Raw genomic sequence first — 12,809 nt, 5'->3', positions numbered from 1 at the left:
TGACTGACTCCAAGGTTACTCAAAAGTCTCACAAGTCATACTAAGAAGTTGAAGTTTTTATCCTGATGAACATTGAGAACCAAGGAAAATTTTAAAGGAGTAGTGTGGTTTGCATCTGAAAATATTATAGGAACAATATAAGTAATGTATTAGAAGAAGGAAATCAACACTCTCTCTTACTGATTCTCATGTGAAATCTGAAATAGCCATATTGTACAATGTTAAAAAAGCAAGAGTCTTTAGGTGCTTAATGAAAGTTTAAAGTACCCTTAGAGGAACAGGGGTAGAAGCTGAGTCAGAAATATTCCTGAACAGTATTAAAGTCTCAATACAGATAGAAGATGATAAATTTTCAGGATCATTAATCTACAGAGTTGTATGATTTTCCTCAACAAAAAACCAGTTTCTCAAGTAAAGGGGCTAAGAAGGAAAACTGTAGGGCTTATGAAGAATTAGACAACTTTAGCATAGAATAAGAGTAGAAAAGCCAGGGAAATAGATTTTAAAAGAAAGAAAGAACAAAAAGTAGCATGGTGTTTGGAATATGGGGGCAAACAGAGTATATGAATCACATACATATTGAACAATGACCAAAACAGACAAAGTTGAGAGAGATGATGTAATTAATTTCCCAAGGTTGGAATAAAAAAATTGAAACTATTGAACCTCTAATACCTTTTACCTCTCTCTTCCTCTCCCTCCCACCCTTCCTCTCTTTCTCTGTCTCTCACATACATACACACACACAGTATTTATATCTTCTTAACATATTTTCTCTCCTGGTCTTCACATATCTTGTCCTGAAGTGTTACAAACTCTAAAATCAAATACCACCTCAATATCTAAGGCTTGGATTAGTTGTTTCTTGATTTCTCCAAGAAATTCTTGATATGTAATGCAATGTATAGGTAGATTTGCAGATCTAATTTTAAGAACTAAGATAGCAGAACCTATAAGTCATGGGAATAATTAATTATCCCTTTATGTTTAATCAACAGCTATTATAGGGTTTAACACAATATTTTATTTTTTGTGACTTTTCTTAACTGTGTAAAAAAAATACATGTTTTTCTAAATACATGTTTGCCTAGATGTAGAATATAGAAATGGAAACAATGGTTTTCATTTGTTCTGCTTGATGTGAAGGATTAATGCTTTCACAATCTTATCTAACTACTGTCCTTTTTTCATTCATCATGAGATTTTAATGGAGAATTATGAAATGCTTTTTCCAAGATAAAAAAATGTGGAAGACTAATTTTATGAATTGTTTATCTTTATGCTTACTGCATTGTATTTTTTTTAGTTCCAATTAATGGTTTAATTTTTAAATATTAGTTTTGCTGTGATTATTGTATAATGTCTTAACTTTGGTATAAAAGAGGATGATTTACTCCTAAAGAAAGAAGTTTAAAGTTTACTTCCACAGTTTTCAGATTCAATCAGTCAATTGTCTGAGAAATTTATTTTATACTGTTAGAAAAACCAGTATAAACCAATAATTGATGTCACTTATATTGAGTGAAAATATACTTCTAAATGATCAAAAGGCAGTCAGTGTTCATGAAAAGAAGAGTTTTAAGTGGCTTCTGGAGCCCCATCTATTGCTGTAACTTCTAGATATTCTGCAGTTTCTTTCAAACAACACAAATGAAAAATTTGCTTCAGTCATCTTTATCTTACAGTATTTGCCTTAAGATAAAAGGCCATTCTCACCTGACCTGCAAATAAAATGCGTTTAGCTTCCATTTCAATACATTGAGGATAACTTTCTCTTCTACAAGAACCAGGAGCAAGGATAGAGAAACAGAGGAGACACACAACATCTCCCTGAATAATTACTTCATCAGTCTGGGAGAAGTGAAAATGGAAAGAGGGATTATGAGAACATCCACCCAGCCAATGTTGATGATCTTCTTCAGGGAGAATTTTAGACAACAGAGAAAATCAAGAAAGCCAATCAAGAAACAACAAACGGAGTGTGCCATCTCTTCAGAAGATTTATTTGGTTCCCTAGAGAAATTTTACTGTCTATATTCTAGAGTTTATTTTACCCTGTGTCCTGCTATTTCCTAGACCCTAGTGGAAAATAATTTATTTTAATAGTGCACTAAGATTACAGTATTTTAAATACTTTTTTCAAATGGAACAACTATATTTTATCCAGAACAAAGTTATCATCACTAGCACTAGAAGATAAAGACTAAGAAAGATAAAGTTTTGCTGTGAAAATGTTATTAACTATACAACCTAACACCTACCTCTTCTTACCATAATTAGTAGGAAATCTAATAATTTAGGCAAGTATAGTTTTTATATTTTATCTAGTTTCTACTCCTTTTCTTATATTCCCTATATGTAAATATATATTTTAAGATAGAAATATTATATACCTCTTTTGATCATTTGTCACATATGTGCTAGATAAAAATCCTACTATACAGTATAATATATTTAAATAATTTTAATTAAGATGATTTTTTGAATTATATAAAATCAATAACCATAAGAATTTATTCCTCATAGATATTTTCGTCAGATAACACAAAATAATATTGGAAATTTTCTTGATTTTGCATTTAGTTTCTAATTATTTTCAGTATCTTCTATACTACTAGGGAATTAACAAGATCCAATTTAATGCATGTCTCAGGAACATTAATATTAAATTTATTAACATTTTCCAAGAACACATAAGCAAATAGATACTCCTGCATAGAACATGTACTGTTTATTCATGTAAAATGAATAAAAATTATTTAATAAATAAAATATGTAATAAATGTAGTGAGGTTATGCCATTAGGTTGTAAGTTAAGTCCAATTTTTAAAATCACTATTCATTATTTCTTACTATTCAATTGATGATGTCAGTAAAAATCTCAGACCTGTGCGAATTGTATCCACAAGCTGTTTAATAGACTACAATTGGCTTAATAATATCTAGAAATATTCGCTACTGCCTTTAAGAGCAAATCAATGTTATAAAACCTAATTAAACATAAAATACTTAATACTTGCCTGGTGACAACTAGAGTGGGCAACTTTTCTGAAGTTGATAAAGGGCTGACAAACTGAACATGCTGAAGAAGAGGGATACGTGGGGCCCTACCTGTAATAGGCCAGCTTCTCATAGGTTTACCCAGATGAAGTACTAGAATTTAAGCCAAAAGCTGTGCTGAGGTCGTATGTGTTCTGACGAACCAGCACTGCAAATTGCCTTTTTCATTTCTGCAGTCATACAACTAATGATGCTGAGTATACACAATGAAAATAACACTGTATATTTAAAACAAAGATAAACAGCTTTTGTACAAGTTTTGTAATGTTTTCTTCAAACAATAATTATCTGTAGTATCTTATTGAATACCAAGATAATAGTATTACAAACTTTATTTTTTTTTAAATAATCAATTTTAGTTCATCTTTTTGTTTACTATCTAGTGCAAACCATTTCTCCTAAATCTGGAACTGGCATTCATAATAAACTACAGTGAGAAAATGCCAGTTACATTTCAGTAAACCAAAAAGTCAACATCTTTTGAGCACCAGAACAAGTAATGAATAGGAGGGTGGATAAGGAGAAAGGATGGAGGGGAACAAATATAAAGATGGGACTTTTCAATTCAAAGTTTCTAGTCTAGTTAAAGAGTTGGAATCCACATAAGGAACTCTTACAGATCTAAAGAAAAAAAGACATGTACAAAGCAACATTACCTACAAATTAGCACAATATAAGTTGAGCACATAGATTCTGAGAAGAGTCTGAGTAGAGGAAAAAATCATCAGAGGAGTCAATGGTGGTACATTTTCTGTAAAGGTCAATGCAGCAATTGACAAGAAAACTGGATTTATATAAAATAGAGGGAATGCTTTCTAGGTAGAATGCTTATCTGAAAAAGCATGAAGCATGAACTAAATGAAAATGTTGGTGGAAGGAAAGGAGATTTATTTGAAATAAATAAAAAAATCTGTAACATAGTGTTGTAAATAGAAAATAGAAAAATAAAAAGAAGTTCTGTAAACCAGAGTATATGCTAAAGAGTAAATAAAAATACATTATATGTAATATATTATTTGTTATCATAAGCAGTACATACAGAGCTGTTTATTATCTCTATTATTAATATTATACAAAGAAAAAGAGAAGAGTGAAATACTTTATACTTAAATTTATTAAATCACATTCCTATATTGATTTCAAGATCCCACAAAGAAAAATCAGTATGAAGCAAGTTTAGCGTTATAAATATTAGAATATAATTTAAAGGAAGAAAAGAAGATGTTTACATTTACGTTAACTGCCAGTATTTGTAAAGTTTTTAAACAAAAAAGAAATGAGCTTAGATTGCATCACGGGGAATTTAACCTTAAATGCATTTCCTAACGATAGGTGATAATGGCTGAAACACAAAATCAAAGGGAGTTCAGGGGACCGTGTTAAACAAGCAAAGAAGGTTTATGTGAGGGATAGGTTAGGAGTCAAAGCAGCATTTTGTAATAGAACACTTGACTAAGAACCTGGAAACTGATTCTCAGGGTTTCCTCTAACACTAAATAGCTAACCCAGCTTGTCATCCATTAAAGTTTATGAACCTTTTGCAATCATTTCCAATCCCATTCTTTTGAGTCAATAAACTGAGTGTAATGTAAGAGGATGGGTAATGTCTTCTGGATCTGAACTTTAGAAATCAATCAACTCTAAAGAGAATTCTGAATATTAAATAATGTCTTTACTAAATAAGCACTTTATTCTTAATTGTCCTCTATGGTGTGATCTAACTTGCTATTTTTGCTTTCTTTCAAAATCTGTATAGGTATTAAAAGTATATTCAAATAAGGCAGAGGATAAGTTTGACCTTTACTGCTCTGGAATGGAAAATTCTCTTTAATATAACATATTTTTTTAAATAAATGTTTTTTTGATCTAGTGTGGAGACCAGTTTCTATCTTAAGAAATGACTTCCCATGCTAAAAATCACAGAACATTTCAGGGGTTATCAACCAGTGACACTGATCCCATTGAGTAAAACCAAGGATAATTATTGATGGTGCTCCTTTGCTGCCCTGCAGAAATACCACTACAGAGCAAACTTTCCACAGTATATTTTGTACTCCTGTATTTCAGTGCTTCTCCAATTCCTTATCTAGTTCCCTGCCTCCGTAAGGACATCTAATAACACTCTGACCTCCAAGGAACTTGATATAGTAACCTTCAAGTTTCCAACTCAATGATTATCCAGCACGTTAAGAAAAGTAACTATCAAAGTTAACCCAGATGTTCCCATAATAAAGATTCATGGTAGATACTGTATTTAATGCATTAAAAGCAGAATATGAAAATTCAAAAGGAATAACTCCAATATTAAAATATTGGGAAGTGCAAATGATCCACGGATAATTTCATGAGAAGTAGTCTTCTTATTTGAAGTCCCCAGATTTTTAGAACAAAAGAAGCATATTTTTAATTTGGATACATCCTAACAAAAGTGACCAATAAAAAAGAAATACTTCATTGGAGAAGATTTTATGGTGTTACAAAAAAGGACTGCAATAGAATATAAATCACATGAAACCTAGTAGTAAAGACATATTCAAAGATTTTTCACAGACACTTGCCATTCACACTTACAGAACTCACTAAGCATAGGGGAGTATAAAATCTTGCAAGGTACTTTCTAGTTTTAGATTGTTTGCTGCCTTCATTGATTTGCTTCATAAGAACATGTACAAAAGGAAATGTATTAAGGTAATGATTACATTTGTTAGGCACTAATTAAGAATGTTCTTCGTTGCTGCAGTTAGAAGCTCTAACTCTCATTAATCATAATTAATAACATGGAATATAAAGGTAAAATAGTCTAAGAATGAAACTTAGAAAATAGAGTAATGGAAAAAATAGTTTAGTGTTGTTATAAAATAAGTGTTGAGAAAACTATGACTACAAACAAAATATTGCATGAAATATCCTAGTTTCATGTGTAAAAAGCCATAAAACAAATTCCAATGCATCTATGAAAAATCATATGCAGATAGGATTGAATTTTTGATAGTACTACTTTTCTAGTTTTCTATGCTTTAACTTTACCTGAATGCACATAAAAAAAACAAAAAAAATAGGTAAATCTTTTGTTAATTGAGGCATAACCTCATGTACCCAAATTTAGTAAGAAATTTCAGCTACAGCTGGTAATTACAGAGTGAATGTAAATCAAATAATAGCCTTTTAGTCACTAGAATGATCATAGTAATTTGAAAGGTGAGCATAGCAAAAATGATGTCAACATAAAATTGTTGATATCAAAAACTGAAATCAACACTGGATCATTTCATCATTAATAGGAAATAAATCTATCTTGAAAGAGAATTTTCTGAGAGCAACTAGTAAGTGCTATCACACTTTCCTGAATCTATAAACCAAATAGAGATAGAAGAGTGACTGATATTAAGATCCTGAAAGTGACAGTTCCCTCATGAATATCACCAGATCATGTGACCTTTATGGTATTAAGACTTGAAGGAAAATTATCTTATCTTGCAATAATTCAGCAGTCAGCTTGATGACTGTGCTGCTCTGCAAAAGCACAGATATCTGTGTCAAGCGGATTTTCCGCCATTTTCTGCATGTTTAGAGAGTTACTTAAAAATAGAAAAAATAGAATTAATAGTGTTTTATATGTATAAGTACATACAGTCAGAGAAATACAATAAAAATAAGTGGGAATGGGCTAAAATGTGGCCTGTGATTATTATTGGCAGGCCCAAATCACCATTAGATTTTACCCACATCTATCAAATACTTCCCAATGACAGTGACATCCTTTTAATCTTAGAAGACATGGATTCATAGAAAACCATTCCACTAGAGTGCATTTTTTTTGGATGTCCCAAACCACTAAACAAAAGTTATTCCATTCACCATAATTTTCCATCAATATACTACCTTTGCAAAAAAAGCAGATTTTGTCATCTTATGCAGTGTCCATGAGAAATATTGCAAAACAAGAGGCAATGCCAGTTCTGACTTCCACTCTAGGACTTTGGAATAGCTCTCAGGGTTGTATGGGAGTCAGTTTAGCCAAAAATATCAAAATTTTAAATATCATTGACCTAACAGAGCACCACTAGGAAATTATTTAATGCATAAATGTATTTAATAAGTAAGTTTATTTATTTTTCTAACAGATAAATATACTCACATTAGTGTTCAAAAGAACATATACATATGCATCTATACATATATGTTTAAAAAATGCTCATTCTTGCAATATTACAATAATAAAAAATGGAAACAACCTAAATATTAATTAATGTCTCGTATATTCGTGTAATATAACACTATGCAACCTAGTAAAATGAATAAGGTAATTGCCCATAAGATTTGCCCATATATGTATGTGCATACATTGGAGCCGAGTAAGTAACATGATTCCATTTCTAATTCTTTTAATATATATAAACGTTCACATATAAAAATTAGGCAAATTCATATTTTAAAAGCCAACTACAGTTTGGATATTTTTCTATGCCCTAAAATGATGAACTTGAATCAGTGAAGTTGCTTAAACTACATTAGAAAGTAGCAAGAATTTCCCCCCTCAAATTCTTAGAGATAGTGGGTTGGAGCACTGAGACCCTGAAGTAGATAAAAATGAACCCTGTAATGGAAGTTAGATCCTAGCCACCAGCCAAAAGTGACAATTGGAAAGCCATTCCTTCTGGCAAGAAGTGGCCAGTAATATTTAAATAGATCATCTCTAACAGGTGGGAGGCTAAGATAGCTTGAGGTGATCAACAGTAAAAACAGAGAAAGAGTTTGGAGTGACTCCAACAACGGAATAGGATTTCCCTATGCTACTTAGAAAAAAGGTGGAGGACATGAGTTACTCAGGTTACACATACAGCATTCATTAAAACCTAAGAAGTTCACATTTCTCCTGAGATATCTTATAATCAGTGTGGACATTTTATCTGGTAATGTCTCTTTCATTGATATATTTTTGCTAAAATATTAGTATTTGAATGGTGCATCTTAACAACTGGTGACCTCTTAGAATCAAAGAGTAATGGCTCATATTTACAAAGGCAAATAAAATGTATAAAAGCACACACCACTGAGAAATGGAATAAAATAGGGGAATGTCATATGATGGGACACTTTTAATTTCTGTTGACTATACAATTGAATATTTGGTTAGAGGCTTTGTTGGTGTGTTTTTTACTGCAAATATCTTAATCTGTATAAACCATGTTGTTTTTTTTCTAACCCATAATTTTCTGGAGGAATGAGTTCATAGCATATATCTCCCATTCCTACTAGGATATAAGCTCCATGAGGGCAAGAATACTTACCCATTTTGTTTGGGGATGTAGCCTAATCACCTAGAAAAGGACTTGTTAGGTAATAAGTGATCAGGAATATATAAATGAGTGAATGAATGAACTTAATTGCTTTTTAATATGAGTCGACATTTGCTCTTTATTTGTGTGGTTGCGTGGACATACAAGCCTCATGCTTTTCTCATCTTCCCTACCACCGGGGAAAAGAGCAAAAGAACAAAAAACTATGTCTACTAATGAATGTGGTTAAGATTTAGCTGACAGAACTAATTTCAATTCCATAATTGCCCTTCATGTCTAATAGGCTATCTGTCTTATTCTGTTTATCATACTGTGTGTAACTATTGGTGCCTCTCCAGGTATCACTGACACATAGAAGTAACTACTTTCTACCTATCCAGTTCCCCAACTTTGAACTCTATCTGCTTTACATCTAAATACATCAACAACATAGAATTTACCATGATTATCATATAACCCAGAAATTCCCCTCCTACCTAAGAAAATTGAAAACATATTTTCATACAAAAGTTTGAACATGAATATTCATAGCTATAATAGCTGAAGGGGAGAAAGAATTCAAATGTATATTAACTCATAAATGGATAAATAACAGTGATATATCTATATAAAAGGAACATTATTTGTGAATAAAGAGTAATGAAGTTTTGATACATCCTTCAATATAGATGAACCTTGAAAATCTTAGTTATGCTAGATGAGAGAAGCTAGTCACAAAGGACCATATTGTATGACTCCAGTTCAATGAAATACCATAAATAGGCATATCTACAGAGACAGAAAATAAATCAGAGGGGATTCAGAGGAAGGGAATGACTGCTAAAGGGCATGGGTTTTTGGGGGGAAGGGTGATGAAAATGTTCTAAAATTGACGGTAATGATGGTTGCATAACTTTGTGTATATATCAGAACCATGTAATTGTACATTTTAGTTAGGTGAATTATATGGTATGTAAACTATACCTCAATAAAGCTATTATTAAAACTAAGAATAGTAATAAAATTTAATGTGCTTACATACTTTTAGATACACTAAGGTACAAAATTCACCTTGATATTCTCAAAAACTTTGGAAAAAAAGATAAATTTTTGGTAACCAAATCAGCAAAATTTAAACTGATTGGGAAGTGTTCATCTCTGCCAGTTAATTAATATTTTAACAGAGCATTTAATTTTATTGGCTTTTCTCACTAGCTATTCAGATATTGCCTATTGCTAGCTAATAAATTTGTTTCTCCTCTCTTCTATAAACAGGATGGAGAAATGACATCTCTGAATTTATGCTTCTTTATTTCATCTTGCTTTTAGGCATTCCTGGGGTGCCCCATGTAGGGAAAGTCAATGCATGCATGACAAAAGAAGCTCCTCACTAAAGTTTGGAAGCCTGTTTATGCTGGAGGAAGAAATGAGAAATCAGTTGAGTAAAAGAGAATGTGAAAGCCAAGGTATTTACCATTTCATTGTTTTTATAGTTGGGTCTCCCACTTCCCAGAGTGCCCACCTAGACCTTATAATGCAATTTATCTTTTTAAATGGCTTTCTTTTTGCCATACCTCAAAAGACTTCTTGACCTATCTACTCCCAATTCCCAGATTATTCCAAATACTACTTCATAGCATAGCCACGTGTCCCATAAACTGCCGTTTTTTAGCCACAATCATCTTGACACATTCATAGCCAAAATGCTACTCCCATCCCCTCATATATTGACAAAAATGTTCTCAGCTTGTCAGGATTAACAAAATAGAAATGATGTGGGAAAAAGAGAGCATAGAGTTTAGTTACATTATTTTTTTCTTTTGACGGAAAAATGTAGCAAGTATGCATGTCCACTGAACAATTATATATTTCATTCTACAGCCTTAATACAACATAAAGTTATGTGGGAATTTTGTAGCTTTCCATCAATTACAAGATACCAGAGCACTAGTCAGTTGACTACATAGAACAATTATTGGTCGAACAAATCCAACAAATTTGTTCTTACATACCAAGAATATGCCTCCAATAATATATGTGTGTATATATATATAAATATATATATATTTCATCTAAAAAAAGATATATTTGAGGCCCTTCCATAACTTCATAAGATTCTAAAGAGATGAGAATAAATTAGTTTACATTTACTAGTTCATTTTTTAAAATAATACATTTCTAGTAAATTGAGTTTCCCACTAAACATTCCTAATTTCCCAATCCCCATGTAAAAAGATAATGCAGTAATCATAATATTCTAAATATTATACTGAACATTTAAAGGCTAATAATAAACATTTCCTAATGATGTTATCAAAAAGATAAATTAATTCATAATTTAATTCATTAAATAACTGAAAAATGTTTTAGGTTCACTTATAAAAAGTGATCACAAGAGATAACTGAAACTTGAGTTATTGCTTCAGATTTCATACCAACATGAAGGCAATTTATCACATCCTAATTTACATACTGCCTTAAATAACTTACTGAATTTCATCATTTATATTGAACTCTTCCAACTCTGTGACATTTATCTGGTGAAATTAATAACTGAAATAAAAATTTACAAACAGAACTGTTGTGTGATAAATTAGATTGTAACTTGCTTGCTTGCAACGTGACCTTGCCAATCTTCCATCAAGTGGTGAAGTCTGTTTTCTCTACTCTTGAAACTAGGTGGACACTGTGACTGCTTTGACCAAAAGAATGTGGCAAAAGTGACATTCTAAGAAGGCTGAACCCAGATCTCAAAAGTACTGGCAGCTTCCTTTTTCAGCCTCTTGGAGCACTTACACTTAGGACATTCCATTTCAGAACTCAGCTGCCATGCTGTGAGAAGACCAAGTCACATGGAGAGGCCATGTGTTGGCATTTCTATCAACAGCCTCTGCTGAGCACCCTACTGACAGGTAGCATAATTCTCCATCACGTGAATGAGCCATCTGAACAACCAGCCCAATCAAGCCTTCAGAGACTCCAGGCCCAGCTTCTAACTGGCCGAAACCTAGGAGACAACAAGTAAGAACCACCGGGATGATTCAGTCAACCTGTAGAACTGTAGAGATAATAATAAACTACTGTTTTAAGCCACTCAGTTTTTAGAGTGGTTTGTTACACAGCAATATATAACCAGAACATAATGAGACTGCCACTTAACTCATAACACACCCCTTTTCTGACCCTTCTTTCAGGTAAGGAGATAGGTGAAATCAATAAGGAAATTACAACATGGCCTAGACATTGGAGAAAAAAATATTTCATGTTTAATTTCATTGGTCTTAAAACTGGAACCTATAAAAAAGTAATTCTTAGAGGATAATTTTACAAACTATAGGTAAATTTTTGGATACATTTACTGAAGAATTGTGTTAAACATTAAATTTAATCTACCCTAAATGCACTTCACTTTCTCCAAACATATACTTTCTTTGGAAAGCTGATAATTGACTTACAATTCAAATTCTTTTTTTTTATTATTGAGTTACGTACAATAAAATGTACAAATCTTTTTTTATTAAGTTACATACAATAAAATGTACAAATCATAGCTATACATAGTTCAGTATATTTTGATGTGTATATACACTTATGTGACTATCACTAAGATCAAGATATCAAACATTTTCACTAATTTTTCCCTGTTCATTATTTCATTGATCCCCCATACTCTCTCCCCTGTGGCAACCACCAAGCTATTCTCTGTGTCTGAGTTTGTTTCTGTTTTGTTTGTTCATTTGTTTTGTTTTTTGGATTCCACATATAAGTGACATCATATGGTATTTATATTTTTCTGACTTATTTTACTTAGTATAATACTCTCTAGTTCCATCCAGGTTGATGCAAATGACAAGATTTCATTCTTTTATATGGCTGAGTAATATTCCATTGTGTATATGTAACACATCTTCTTTATCCATTCATCTGCTGATGGACATTTGGACTGCGTCCATATTTTGGCTATTGTAAATAATGCCGCAATAAACATAGCAGTGCATGTATCTTTCAAATTATCGATTTTGTCTTCTTTGGATAAACTCCCAGAAGTAGAATTGCTGGATCATGTGGTATTTTTTTTTTTCTGAGAACCCTCCATACTACTTTCCATAGTGTCTGTACCAATTTTCAATCCCACCAGCAGTGTACAAGAGTTCCTTTTTCTCTACATCCTCACCAACACTTGTCATTTCTTATCTTGTTGATATTAGCCATTCTGGTGTTAGGTGATATCTCACTATGGTTTTGATTTGCATTTCCCTCATGATTAGTGATGTTAAGCATCTTTTCATGTGTCTGTTGTTCATCTGTATGTCTTTTTTGGAAAAATGTCTATTCAGGTTCTCTGCCCATTTTTTTAATTAGATTGTTTTTTTGGTATTGAGTTGTATGAGTCCTTCACGTATTTTAGATGCTAGCCCTTTATTGAATATATCATTTGCAAATACATTCTCCCATACAGTAGGTTGCCTT

General features: G+C 32.0%; 1 long non-coding RNA gene across 1 annotated transcript in view; it reads left to right on the top strand.

Moving 5' to 3' along the window:
- Nucleotides 1-12,608, top strand: part of LOC140849873 (uncharacterized) — a 120,041-nt gene extending 107,433 nt beyond the window's left edge. Inside the window, exons 4-5 of the long non-coding RNA XR_012132180.1 lie at nucleotides 9,669-9,805; nucleotides 11,019-12,608. This is a non-coding gene — a long non-coding RNA (uncharacterized lncRNA). The remainder of the gene's footprint in view (nucleotides 1-9,668; nucleotides 9,806-11,018) is intronic.
- Nucleotides 12,609-12,809: the final 201 nt, after the last annotated feature.

This window comes from Manis javanica, chromosome 6, assembly GCF_040802235.1.
Source record: "Manis javanica isolate MJ-LG chromosome 6, MJ_LKY, whole genome shotgun sequence".
Lineage (NCBI taxonomy): Eukaryota > Metazoa > Chordata > Mammalia > Pholidota > Manidae > Manis > Manis javanica.
This window is presented reverse-complemented; position numbering and strand designations above follow the sequence as displayed.